Consider the following 14,284-nt stretch of genomic DNA (forward strand, 5'->3'; position numbering starts at 1 on the left):
TTTTTTTTTTTTTTTTTTTTTTTTTTTTTTTTTTTTTTTTTTTTTTGTGTGGAATCTGAACAAACTTGTTTCGTAATGGCGCCTGGTTTTGTGAAAGTGTGAAACAAGCAGCAGCAAGAAAGAAAGAAATTGGTATACCAAAAAGGTAAAGTGTGTTATATTTTTATTAGTTTGCAACTAATAACTGATAGGAACAGTGGTTGGATAACAACTAATAACTGAAAGGAACATTGGTTTGGTAAAAACTAAATAACTGATGGTTACAATGGTTTGAGAGAAACTATTTACGTTTTTACACATTGCAAATTTTTGTGTTTTGAGTTTGTTTCATTTTTGTGGATTTGTTCATTTTCTTATTGAAGTGTACCTTTTTATTTTATATTCTGTGTGATTAATGCTTTTTGCAAATTTTGATATTGCCCACATTTTTCTGTATTTTCATTTACATTCACAATTTAATTGACTTAGTTATTTTCATTAATTAGTCGTTGCACATTTAATTAAATTTAACACTTGTGAATTAATTTGCATTTACTTAGAATTCTTTTCAAGTTTTATCGTTGTTTAGCACTTGTAAATTAATTCCTAATTTTCAATTATTGCCTAACACTTTTGAATTTCAATTGAATTAATTTTCTTGAATTTTGTGATAAATTAATTTTGATTTAATTTACTTAATTGATTCAAGAATTAATTAAACTTTACTTTGTTTTCAAGTAACAGTAATTTTCCCTGATATTGTGAATTTCACTTATAAATTTTGAGTTTAATAATAAATTTTTGTATTTAAAATTGTTATAAGTGTTTTCATTTGTATACCAGTATATAATTATATTGATGTTAGGTAGAAACATAGAGTGGTAATTGATCTGTTTTCCTTCATTAACTTGAAGTGACTTAGAACCAGGGAAGTACTTAGACTTCTGAAATCAGGGAAATACTTAGACTTTTAAAGTTGTTGATGGAGTGATGCCCTTTGATTAATTTAATTACTTACAAGATTACCTCACACCTGTTTTGATGAACTTAGTCCGATTTTCTGCAATACTGGTAAGTTGTTAAGGGATCACTGTTGCCTTTAGAGTATTCAGTCGTTTAGTACCTGTGATGAGGGTTCAGGTGTCTGGCTTTTGTGAGGTATCAATAAAGGAATGGTAAGTGTAGTAACCAGATACTTGGCACTTCGTCACAACATATATATTATATATATATATATATAGATATATATATATATATATATATCGTACATCTACATACATTCCAGTTATCACATATTTATATTTGAACACTATTACACTAATTAACAGTATTATAGACCTGTCTCTGGCCGACGAACACCTGTTTGATTCTTAAGGGTCCTTTGCTGGGTGTTCAAGGGCTCTTCATTTTGAATGGAAATCAAATCGGATTATGGTAGTGTCATCAGATCATTGATTTGTTTTCACACACAAGGTCTTCTTCTCATACGTCAGTTTTCTTGGGGGTCTGAAGTGTCCATGCTGAAGGCTAGCTGAATACCATCTCTCTCTCTCTCATCTCTCTCTCTCTCTCTCTCTCTCTCTCTCTCTCTCTCTCTCTATATATATATATATATATATATATATATATATATATATATGAATTTTTATCACATCACCGTGATTCATATACATACGTCGAGCTACAAATGTCCTTTAATATCCAATTCGCTCTACCTCGAAATTAATATATTTTCATAGATATTAACCGAAGGAGAATTTTCTAGTTGATAATAATTTCGTCCTCTCGTGGGTTCGAACCAGCGGACAGAGGAGAAATCAGGACTTCAGTGATGTTACCGACGGGCCAACAAGTTGACAACGTCACTGAAGACCTGATTTCTCTTCTATCAGCTGGCCGCTGGTTTGAACCCACGAAAGGACGAAATTATTATCAACTATATAATTCCTCTTCGGTTAACATATATGAAAATATATTAATTCCGAGGATAGAGCGAATTGGATATTAAAGGACATTTGTAGCTCGATGTATACACACACACACACACACACACACACACACACATATATATATATATATATATATATATATATATATATATATATGTGTGTGTGTGTATGTGTGTGTGTGTATTAATTACATTTTTATCCAAGGTTGTCATTCATTCTTGCGCAGGTCGCTGACTTGATGAAGTTCTCACGCAAGTGGCGAAGTTCAGTCTCCATAAATGTCATCAAAATCTCGACTATCTAAATGAGCCAGTAAAGTTTATTAATCGTGTTTATGAGGAAAGCTACTGCAGCGTTGCAACATCATGAAAATCTAAAATTAAAAATTAGCATTAACGAAAAGCCAATTAATATGCAAGGAGAGAGATAGAGAGAATTTAGTCTCCTAAAGCGAATGGTGCTTTAATTGCAGTAGTTAACGAGCCATTTGCAGTGGTATATATTGTGTAAGTTTTCCACACAAGGGTTCATCCCACGATTCAGCAGTCAGTTTATATTGGTAATGACAATTCTCTTTCTCACATATATATATATATATATATATATATATATATATATATATATATATATATATATAGAGGAGAGAGAGAGAGAGAGAGAGAGAGAGAGAGAGAGAGAATGATCACTCCCAATTTAAACTATGCTGAATTGTGGGTGAACCCCTGAGGAATAAACTTACATATTACTGCAAATGGCTCAGTAGCACGTCAACCCCCAGCAATTACAGCATCATTCGCTTTAGTGTTGCTTTTTTCACCGACCATCTCATGATAATCTGATCTACGCTTCCGCTTACACCAACTTTTACCCATTTTTCTGGATTTTCCCAATTCTCACCCATCTAATGCCTCCCACTCCACGTATGTTATGCAAACAATTCATCCCATCAGCCCCAACCTCTTCTTTCATTACTATACAAGATACAAGCTTAACTTTTATAAATACTCGAGATTTCTTCCCAGTCTTCCTCAACACCCTGCTACCTTTTTTGTTTGTCCCATTCCGTGACCCGATTCCTCTCTCATCCTATCACGACTTACATTTACAACTAAATACCTATACTAGCCAAGCAATTCCACTCTGCCACCATCCACACCATTATTCACTGCGCCATCTTTCTAAGAGTTCCTCGTTGGGTGAGCGGTTAACGTGCTCACCTACCGATTCGGTAGTCCTGAGTTCGATTTCTCGCTCTGCCAACGTGGAATCAGAGGGATTGGTTTCTGATAATTAGAAATTAATTTCTCGATATAATGTGGATCCCACAATAAGCCGTAGGTCCCGCTGTTAGGTAACCAGTTGGTTCCTAGCCACGTTAAAATATCGAATCCTTCGGGCCAGCCCTAGGAGAGACGTTAATCAGCTCAGTGGTCTGGTTAAACTAAGATTATTTTTTTTCCCATCTTTCTGATCTCCACTTACCATTTCTAATTTAAGTCTTACTCACATTTATTCTTCAATTCTCGCACAAATACTTTCAAAATGGGCCTCATCATCCCTAAAGAGTTTAAACATACAAGGAGGAATAACACATTCTTTTCTCATTCCCACTTTTACACCAAACTAGTCACTCTCTTATCTACATATTCAAACATTCTTTATTTCCTTGATAATCTCGTAATGATCATTCTAAACCACCTATTTTTTTTTCTATACAGTACCACACATCCTCAACACTCCATATTACGTCTCTATCTGTTCTATCATAATGTTTGTCTAGGTTCATGCACACCAAAATTTTCTACTGACTTTCATACTTACCACTTGCCAAATAACCCTTTCCTAACGACATTGATCGACCTACCCTCTTGTTCAAACCCACAATGATCATCTATCAATTCTCCTTTCATCTGTCATACTTTCTTAATCAAAACCTTGCTAGTTATAAAAAAAATAAACGATCACCTAACAGTTCTTTCGGTTCCCTCCGTCACTTTACTTTTAAACAATGGAACAATTATTCCACTCACCCACTCCTAAGGGAATGTTACCTCATCAAGATATCCCTTGCAAACTCTGGCCAGTCACTTGACTACATTATCACTCCCTTACTACAACATCGTTTTTGTAATCCCATCAATCTCATAACTACTTCTGTACATCCTCGACAACCACTTCCACAAGCACACTAACTAACACTAACCATTTCAACACTAGCACCATTCAGCTCTCTCTCTCTCTCTCTCTCCGGTATTTCACCTCCAACAAATCTTCAAATCTGAATTCCGTCGATTCATTGACTTACATTGCATTTTTAAAAATATAAATGATTGTTTTCCACTATATAAATTATTATTTTCATTCAAGTTCTTGCTCACTCACTCTCTATCTGTTTTTATTACTGGACTTTTTCCCATACTCTCACTACCTTCTATACCCTATCCATCATTTTTCCTGAAAACAGATAATCCTTCTTTTTTTGTGTCTCCTTCTCCAAACCTCTCCTTTCCCCCATCCCACCAATTACTGTTTTAATTCCCTCTTCCTGCCCTCCTATACCTACAAACTCCCCGCTGACTCTATCATGGAATTTTACAAACTACTCCCCTACTTTTCCACCTCCATGTCTGCAACACTGGCCCAATATCCTTCCATTTTATCCTTATATGATCTCATTTATCAAAGTCACATATTCTAATTACAATTACAGACAAATCATCATCCCTACCACTCTAACTGAGCCTTCGACTTTCGCTTTCAATAAAATGTAAGCCTCTTCATACCATCATTATATCCATCAACTTCTTCCATTCATGATCAACACACAAATAACCTACAAAATCTTTCTTCTTGCAGTTTCACTTTCCAATATATGTTTATGAATATTCTTGTTTAACTATCAAGCACTTTCAAACCATGGCCACCAGACATTCTTCCTTCTTATTTATAGCAGGAACCCCTTTCCTACCAACTATGCCATCTCGGTGGCACCTTCCTCCGTACTGGAATAACATATCACCATATACAATCCCCCTCCCATATTCTCTAAACGTACCAGGCACAGATTTGGAATGGTAAAAACACATTAAACTGACACATTTTTACTCTTTCAACCGTCCACAGAATCTTTATACCACACAACATGTTCCCTTCCTCACCTCTGCACATTCCAGTCCCCCCCCCCCCCCCAACCCCAGTCACTTGTCTTTCCCATTCCTACATAATCCCACTGGCCTTTCACATTTGTCCCAATAAAGCCCAAGACAACTTGCTTTTCCTCCCTGAACAAATCCCCTAAGACGTATTTATTTTCTGTACCACATCCAAACATTCAAAACCCCAGTGCCCCAAGCCATTTAGTATATTACATCTGCGCAGTGTGGCGAGAATGCCAAGTTGTTATTTTTTAATATAGCATCCCACACCAAGAAAGAAGGCTCTTCTGGTTTTCAGGAGCGTTTACTCCTAGAAGGGGTCCACAATTCCTTGCCAGATTCTCCTCTGCCTTGAGATACTTTGTATCTGTACCTCAAACTGTCAAAAATTCCTAGGGTAGCAATAGACCCCAGAGTACCATTACAGCAGCCAAGGTCTAAAGAATGTATTCTCTAGACATTGACAGCAGCAGTCTTGAGCAAATATAGACTGACTGGACATATAAGGCTGCAACGGCCCTAAAGGGAGTTATAGTAATAGACTTCTGGAATACTTTTGCAATTTATTAAGAGCTAGATGAAGGAGACTGGCATTTCAAAGACAGAATTGATCCACTGTCAAGATCCCCATAGAACTTCACAATAACAAACAAGTTATCGTAGTGATGACAGTATGTTTCCTAAAAAGAACCTCGGTAAGTTCCAATCTTGTGTACCTGGTGAGCCTTGCTTCCCCATCCGAGTCTTTCACCAAACATCTTGTATGTGGCAACACTGACAAGGTAATGCTCAATACTGGCAACAACAATAGTGTGGACAACATTTTTTGCTTCATTCCTGTGATCATTTATTAGATAACAGAAGGAATTCTGCTGAGTATAATGGTTCTTGGTAAATACATTTTTGTGGCAAGAAGTTAGAGTGCTCCTTTTGACATAAAATCTCTTGAGGAGCTTGTTTCCAGAAGGATGCTATTCTCAGAACCCTACTACGATAAAAATAAATAAATAAATAAACTACGCCTGACCCCAATTTCCAGTACCAAAAAAAAAAAAGCTTTGTGCGTTATTTATATATATAGTACGCACGTCTTTTTTACCCACTCGCCACTTTTTCGTTCCCTTTTTAGGGTCTAAAAATGATTTTAAAAAAAAAGGGAAAAATAAACCAACCGCGTGCTGGGTCCGTTTGGAGCGCCCCTCCAACCAAAGAGCACTGTCCCTTCCCCTTTGCTATAGCCTACAAACTGCATTTTATGCAGTTCGAACCCTACGCCCCTGCATGTAGGAAGGGCAATTAGTCTGCATTTCCTAAGGAATTTATTTGTACCCAAAGTACGAAAAACGGTCGTTTGTCGTCATTCGTTAAAGATAAGGACAAAAAAGTTAGGACTCTTCCTTGACACCTTTTCTTATTCGTAAGTTTCTTTCCTTAGCAGCGGAAAAATGTACTCTCCCTCTTGCTCTCTCTCTCTCTCTCTCTCTCTCTCTCCAGGGTTTGCTGCTCATAGTGTATTGATCTCGTCGCTGAAAATGGAGGTTGGGGGGGTTGAAAAGCTACTCTTCCTCGCTCCCTGTTGCCCAACCGCCCTCCCCCCGTATCCTTCCAAACGGCTACCGCAACCTTTGCCATGCAAAGACCGCCCACATCACACCCCATCCTTCATATTCTCTCTCTCTCTCTCGATGCTCTTATTTGGAAGTGGATCCTCCTGGTGGTTCCGAACGCTTGTCTGTGGGATAACGAACAGGAATTCTAACTGCGGTCTTTGAGAGGGTGATATACATATATATATATTATATATATAATATATTCATTAATATATATATATATATATATATATATATAATATATAATACTTATATAATATATATATATATATATATATATGATATATATATATATATTATATATATATATATATTATATATATATATAGATATATATATATATATATATATATATATATATATATATATATATATATATATATATATAATTTGGCGTCACCTTTAAAAGGAAAACTTTTGCTCACAAGGGTACGCAAACTCATAACAACTAAATTGCAGTCCGCAATGCTGAAAAAAAAAAAAAAAAAAAAAAAAAAAAAAAAAAAAACAAAAAAAAAAAAAAAAAAAAACGAACAAGTATAATGAGATGAAAGGAGGTCGTGAGTGAATTTTTTCCTTTGATGTAATCCTTATATCTTGTCCTTGGAAAGGCAAGAATATTTCACTTATCATAGAGCTAAAATTACGGATATAACAATAACAGCTTTAAAAAAAAATAATACTGAGTTCGAAGCAACACTTCGTCGGTAAGGTTGAACTATAGCAATTATTCAAATAAGGTTTGTGCTACAGTCAACAGAATTATATAAATATGCTTCTTCAGTACGGTTACAGCAGCTCAGTAAATGCCACCGAATGCAACACGAATATGATGTAACAACGGTATGGTGGCGGTGATGGAAATTTTATAGAGAAATCACGCCAGCAGCTGACAATTACGCAGTGCCCTGAAATGATGGGAAGTGGCTCTCATTCCACGGACAGCTGACGAAAAAGGGTGGTGGAAATGAAAGGAAAATGAACGGAGGTTAAAAATATGACACCAGCTAAAATGGAGGAGGTTAGACGAAACAAAACGTGAGGGATTTGACATAAAATTACTCATACAACAATCACGTGACTTACGTTGTTAAATCACACAGATTTGCCTAAAAAGACGTGAGGGACTTGACAGAAAATTACTCGCACAACAATCACGTGACTTACGTTAAATCACACAGATTCGTCTCAGAGATTTTTTTTAAAGGACATAAAGCTTAGCCAACCTAAGCTGTACAGCGACCACATTTTCAGAGACCAGTCTCATAAGCTGAAAGACTCTTGCTCATTTTAGTTTCTGGTTTACAAAAGTCAAAACAGTTCAGTCTACTAGGGGCCGCTATTACTTGCAAAAAATAAAAAGTTGACCTGCAAAGCCGAACATTTGCCGAATTTCAATGAGGCTAGAACAGGAAATCATTGTCAGGTGGAAAGTCAGCCAATTACGATCAAGGGGACTTTCCGGCCAAATGGAATTTGATCCCAATTTCCATTTCGCTGATGGGAATTCTTCCCGATCCATTTTGCGATCAAATTTCACTGCAGTGATATTCCCGATGCCTTTTCAAAATGGTATCTCTGTTATGAGATACAGAAGTTCAATCCATACATTTTCTTCCGAATTAATGATTCTATTAAACGGTCAAGAACTCGAAATTGCAGTCGCTTTGCAATTATCCCCTTGCAGCTAATATGTGCGTGTCAGTATGTCATAACATCGAGGGTCAAGCTGTTCATGTCTCCTCTTCTTAATCTTTCGTACATCAATGTTCTGTTTCATTTATTTAGTGATTACCCTCCCATCTCGAATACGCCATTTGCACAAATTTTGCTTGTGGAAAAACCCCTCCACGTCGGGTGCAGTTTCCGACATAATTCTTACTTTCGGGCGTTGCAATTTGTATGCGGAAATGTCACTCGTCTGGCACATGTGGGTTGCGTCTAACTTACACATCAACACAAGAATGCAACACCGACGAGTTGTAAGTTTGACACTTTCCTGATGGCCGGAAGTTTTGTATATAAGGATGGAATTCATAACGCAAGGAAAGTCTACGTGAGCAGAGTGGAAACTTTTCCCCGTATTGCTTTGTGCATTTTTTGGCAACTTCGAATTCAATACCATGAATAATAGGCGGAAAGATATTTGCGGCGATATTACTTGGAAAGAAACGTGTGATACGAAGCCCAAAAATATACGTGAGGTTGTGTTAAGCCTTTTATATATATATATAGTCTGTGTGACCTAAGACTATTTAATATTAATCTTTGTAGAGGGATACCAGAAGAGAAAATCGCCTGGAACAAAGTCCTCTGATTCCTCGTTTTCAGAGCGGGGAATCGAACTCGGGACTACCGAATCGGTAGGCAAGCACATAAACCATACGTCCAACGAGGAACTCGGTCATGTGGAAAGAATGGAGTATAACAGATGTGCAAAACTTTATCCTATTTGGAAGTGTTATAAGCTAGTAAGAGAGGAAGACCTAAAAGAACTTACTATATGGAGTGAAGGAGGTTTTGGGTAAGGGAGGGCTTGAACATCCGATGAGCGAGAGTTAAAATGGCAAAGTGTGTTTAGAGGAGTTCGACACACTGCTGATGAGCGTCCCTGACTCAGCACTCCCAACTGACTGTAGTAGTGATTTTGTCTCTTATTTCGCGAGGTACCTGTTAGGGAATGATATTTTACTGATACGTAAAAAGAGATTTCAAAAATACCCTTCCATCTGGCAGAACTAAAATTTATTTCTCCGGATAACAGTGATTATGATACTTTATTCAGTATAACCATGAGTTACAGTAGGACGTTCCCGGGGTTTTTATAAACTGAAGAATAATTTAAAAGGAGCACGTCCATTACGGGCTGCTCTATGAGCAAGAGCCCGTGCTGACATAAGGCCAGCTCAATCATAAACAACAAGATCATGTCTTTAATGATAACTTTCAACCTATTTTGGCGTATGAAGGATGTGTTGTAAAAAAAAAAAAAAAAAATCCAGTCATTCTCATCGTTATAAGTTTTGAATCTAAAGTGATGCATATAACCAACATTTGATCAATGATAACATTCGCATTTGCTTGCAACCTTTAAAGATGTTTACTTATAGGACGGAAACCTCCACTCCCAAATCTTCCTGTGACCAGCTGCTCCACCCGAAATTTTGGACAATGATTTGGGGCTAACAGCAAACCAACAGAGCAGTATGCTATAACAAGGAGCTAAATTATGCCAATAACATTCTTTTCCAAATTATTCGTGTGTTGGCTACTTTCCTAAGACAAGTGGGCTCTTGCTGCCAAAGGACTGTAACACCTAGGGAAAGTTAGTAGCTTGAAAGAATTTAGGTTTATCATTGAACAATAATTACTGTCCTGTCAGTCTCCTAATTGGCTAGCCAAGATGCTCGACCCCAATCATCAAGTGAACTGTATTAAAAAAACATATATAGGCACTGCTAAATGTCCAGTGGAAATCTCTACATTCTTGCACCGTATGATGATGTTCTACCTTTCTAAGTTCTTGTATAAGTTAAAAACTACAGTTTTTAGTGACATAAGCCCAAGAACTAAATTAGAATAATTACGAAAGCAAAGCTACAGGTATTATGTATACTAGCAATTTACCAATTGTTACTAAAAACACATTCATCTGCTGCTTCATATATAAGTGACTCACAAGTGTTTTTTTAACTATTATGTCATTGATGTTTACCATATAGTATTCTTTTCCAAATGATAAGTCATATGTATGCAGAAATTATGTACGATAAATTCGTAAAGTACCTAAGTCTACGGGGATAGCCAGCCCTGTTTCACTGGCAGAACCAGCTCCGTTTTGGGGAATCCCTTTCACCCCCACCCGCTTCGGAGGTTGGGGCGGGGGGAGGGAGGATGAAACCCCATTATAAACCATCTTAGGGTTCTCCACTATAACCCTGCCAAGTTTCATGCCCATCGGACCAGCGGTTTAGCCGTGATTGAATGACAGACGGATGGACAGACATAACGCCCATTATAGTATAGTAAGATGCAAAGTTTTGCGCTGGTTAGCAGATTAATTTCTCCTGTCACTCCTCTATCATTAAAAAGCTCTCCTAAGAAGGAAGCAAAATATGAGTTCAAAGGAAGCTCACAACCAACTCAGCCTCCTTAATTAAACTTAAGCAGTATTTCACACGATGCACTACAGATGCTGTGAACAGACCAGAGGTATGAGGTCACACTAGCACTCTGGCAACTTATGTAATCTCCAGTTGTGGACGCACCAGACAGCTCTTCTATAAAAAAAAACAAGTTCTATATAACCTAGACCAGGCAGAGAACCATTGTACGATCCTGTTGCCAGGATTCTCGTGAGACCATCACTGTTGCCATGGTCTCCACAGGGTGAATAGACAAGACCATCTTATTGTAATTCTCTCTTCATCCGGGCCTATTTCGGCTCCCTAGTTATCTATGAAAACTACAGCAGCGATCATGACGATTTAGCTGTTAATCAAAAAGCTCATCAGTTAGATCGACAAGATCTTATCTGTTACAATTGAAGTTAACCGAAAGAACCCCTGAATAGCATCACAGCATTTCCCAAGAGTAACTTTTTTTTTTTTTTTTTTATCTTTTATTAGAAAAAATATACAATACACAATTTTAATAGTATTACATGCAGAATTTCATCAAAGTTCTCTTGAATTTACAAGAATTTATCAACAATTTTATCTTGTACATTTTACAAATAATCTATGTATTTCAATGTTAATATTTTTCTGTAGTTCCCCATATAAGATTTTATCAATATATATCTATTTTTTATTATCCTTGATTCTATAAACCGTCTTAAACTATCGTTTTCATCCTTTATTCCTGCTTTGTGACTTGGAAATGAATGAACCCAATCATTTTCTTCGCGTTATTTCGTAGCCAGAGTAACAGTAATTTAACCAAAGAGGCTGGTAGATCTGTCGACTGACACTAACACCTCTTCACACTCGCATAGTAGGTGGTGTGGCTCCGGAAACCCCATCAAACATCCCCCTCATCCAAATTTTAGTGTCTCCAGCCTCTGTGTGTGTGTGTGTGTGTTGGGGGGGGGGAGGGGGGGGGGTCGGCCAGGCCAGAGGGGGAGGTGGAGGAGGAAGGAAGGAACAGGACGAACCCAGCAGACGCACTGGATGTGTTATGGTCGATGGTACTACGTTTTAAAACTACCTCGGAACGAACCCTATTCTTTATACATTTGAGCGAAAGTTTAAATCTCTATGCAAGCTGTTACTGACAGATATCGAGCGCCAATTTAACGTTACTTGCGCCTCTCTGCATTAAAGTTTTAGACACACCGCCACAGTAACAAGGTCCGTGAGTAGGATGTGAAATCTTCTAGTTTATTCGGCCTGATTGACGCCGTATTTGCAGACTTAAAATGTACGACATGGAGGTTTGCGACTTGCGTTGTTTACTCTGATGAACACTTCGCGTAAACAGAAGTGTTACCTTGAAAAAAAGGCTCAAGTTTATTGCTTAAGCCCTTAAAACCACTATACCGAGGTTTGGCTGGAGCAGGCAAGGCTATCTTCCTACTACCACTGGAGGTTTAAGAGAGAGAGAGACGTACACTATGTCTGTCCAGCGCTAATTCTCTCTCTCTGTCTCTCTCTTTCTGGGATTCAGTCTGGTGAGATGTGCACTGCGTCTGCTCTCTCTCTCTCTCTCTCGACTCATCTCTCTCTACATCTCTCTATCTCTCTCCTCTCTCTCTCTCTCTCTCTCTCTCTCTCTCTCTCTCTCTCCCCAAATGACGGTAACTACTAAAGGACAATACAAAGGACGGTTGCATACAAAGAATCGAACCCCCGACGTTCATTTTCGCATTATTGAAATGTCATTACTACCATAGACTCCCTGCACCCGACTCAATACTTTGTAATTATCCTGGACCGCACCGAACCGAGTACTTGTGCGTAATTATAGTTCGAATCGCGCTGACCATAAAGGCTAACGAGAAGGTACCGGAAAATATATATATATATATATATATATATATATATATATATATAATATATATATATATATATATAGTGTGTGTGTGTGTGCGTAAAATGAATGAAATCAATAGGATGATGAATGTTAATTCACCAAGCATTAAAGCGTAAATGTTACACATAGTGGGAAAATGAGAAAAGAGTTGAATCACTGCCCTTGGTGGGAAACCATGGAGGACCGCCAAGGGAGCAGGGGATAGGGGTGGCTTCAAAACACGCGAAGAGATTTCAGGCCAAGTTCTTATCATGAAAGTGAAGTGGGACTATCGAGAGAAAATGAAAGGGAAAAGGTGGAATCTTAGAATGCGAATTATCTACAGAGTGTATGTGAAATAAGGTTGAAAAGTATACCAATATGATAAAGATGCGATTAGATTTACATCATGTGCAATTTAGGGTTAAAGTACTCGGGGGTTTTTGGTCAGGCAGAAAGAATGGAAGAAGCTACTTGTGAGAATGTGTATACGTAATTGGGAAATATTTAGCTGAAAAGAAGGCATTGCTAATGTATAATTTCCTACATCCTAAGTGCAACCAAACTCACAATTTATTGCCACTGCGATACCTGTCAACCTACGACTGACCAAGTTTCTTCAATCATTACAAAAACATTGCGGAATGACTTCACTTTTATTACTGTCACAGAAGCAGTCAGTCATTAACTGGCCTGTGTTCAGAACATAACACTATGTAAACATACACTAAATGGGATAAACAATATTGACTCAATTCTCCCAAGAAAAAGAAAAATAAGGCTACATTCTTACCTTCTAAGTAGATGATGACATCTTCACTCACATTTATCAAAGGCCTCTGGGAATAGATATGCTGGTGATGAGAAACCTACATATAAAGGGAAATATAATAAAATTAGTAAGCTTGCATTACATAAAGTAATATAATTATGTCAAGGTGATCAAAACGGTAGCTAAAACTGCTTACATATCTCGGCAATATTTTTATGGATATAAACCTACCTCTTACTCTGAGACAATGTAAACATTCCAAAATCCCTTAATAAAGCATCTGTGGTAATTTTTTAGGCATATTACTTTTCAACTAATGAAGTGCCTACAATCCACAGTAAGTCATTTTATAGAAATTTTTGAGAGACGAGACTAGAAGATCATCTTGGACTGAGCTACTGATGGAAATCGGAGCAAAGGATCAAAGTAAACTGTGAAAAATGGCGCTTCAAAAAGTCGTACGTGTAACCAACGCAGAAAATACTGCGAATGAAAGAGAAAATGATTGAAGCTGTACAGAACTGTTCGTGTAATTATGTGGCTTAAGTACTGAAAGGGTGAGAAATGTGGATATACTCAGTAAAGGTAGAAAGTTAGCATGAATAAAAGGATGGATCTGTTTCATGAGATGGTTCAGTCAGGTGAAATTACTGCATAATTCATAAGCATTGAAAGGGAGGACCTAGAAGGGTTGGCTAGATGCCTGAAAATGTTCGTCCTCTAAAGAACAACAATGGAAAAATGAGTTTAGATGTGAAGTAAAACACCGTGTGCCATATACTCAAATTATCTTGGAAAACTGCTAGA

General features: G+C 37.4%; 1 protein-coding gene and 1 long non-coding RNA gene across 2 annotated transcripts in view; one reads left to right on the forward strand and one right to left on the reverse strand.

Moving 5' to 3' along the window:
* LOC135222581 (uncharacterized) overlaps window positions 1-14,284 on the reverse strand; it is a 92,614-nt gene that overhangs the window by 34,801 nt on the left and 43,529 nt on the right. The window contains exon 2 of the long non-coding RNA XR_010316293.1: window positions 13,499-13,574. This is a non-coding gene — a long non-coding RNA (uncharacterized LOC135222581). The remainder of the gene's footprint in view (window positions 1-13,498; window positions 13,575-14,284) is intronic.
* LOC135222565 (chromatin assembly factor 1 subunit A-B-like) overlaps window positions 1-14,284 on the forward strand; it is a 45,619-nt gene that overhangs the window by 11,262 nt on the left and 20,073 nt on the right. The window lies entirely within an intron of this gene.

This window comes from Macrobrachium nipponense, chromosome 20 (assembly GCF_015104395.2).
Source record: "Macrobrachium nipponense isolate FS-2020 chromosome 20, ASM1510439v2, whole genome shotgun sequence".
In the NCBI taxonomy this organism is placed as follows: Eukaryota; Metazoa; Arthropoda; class Malacostraca; order Decapoda; family Palaemonidae; genus Macrobrachium; species Macrobrachium nipponense.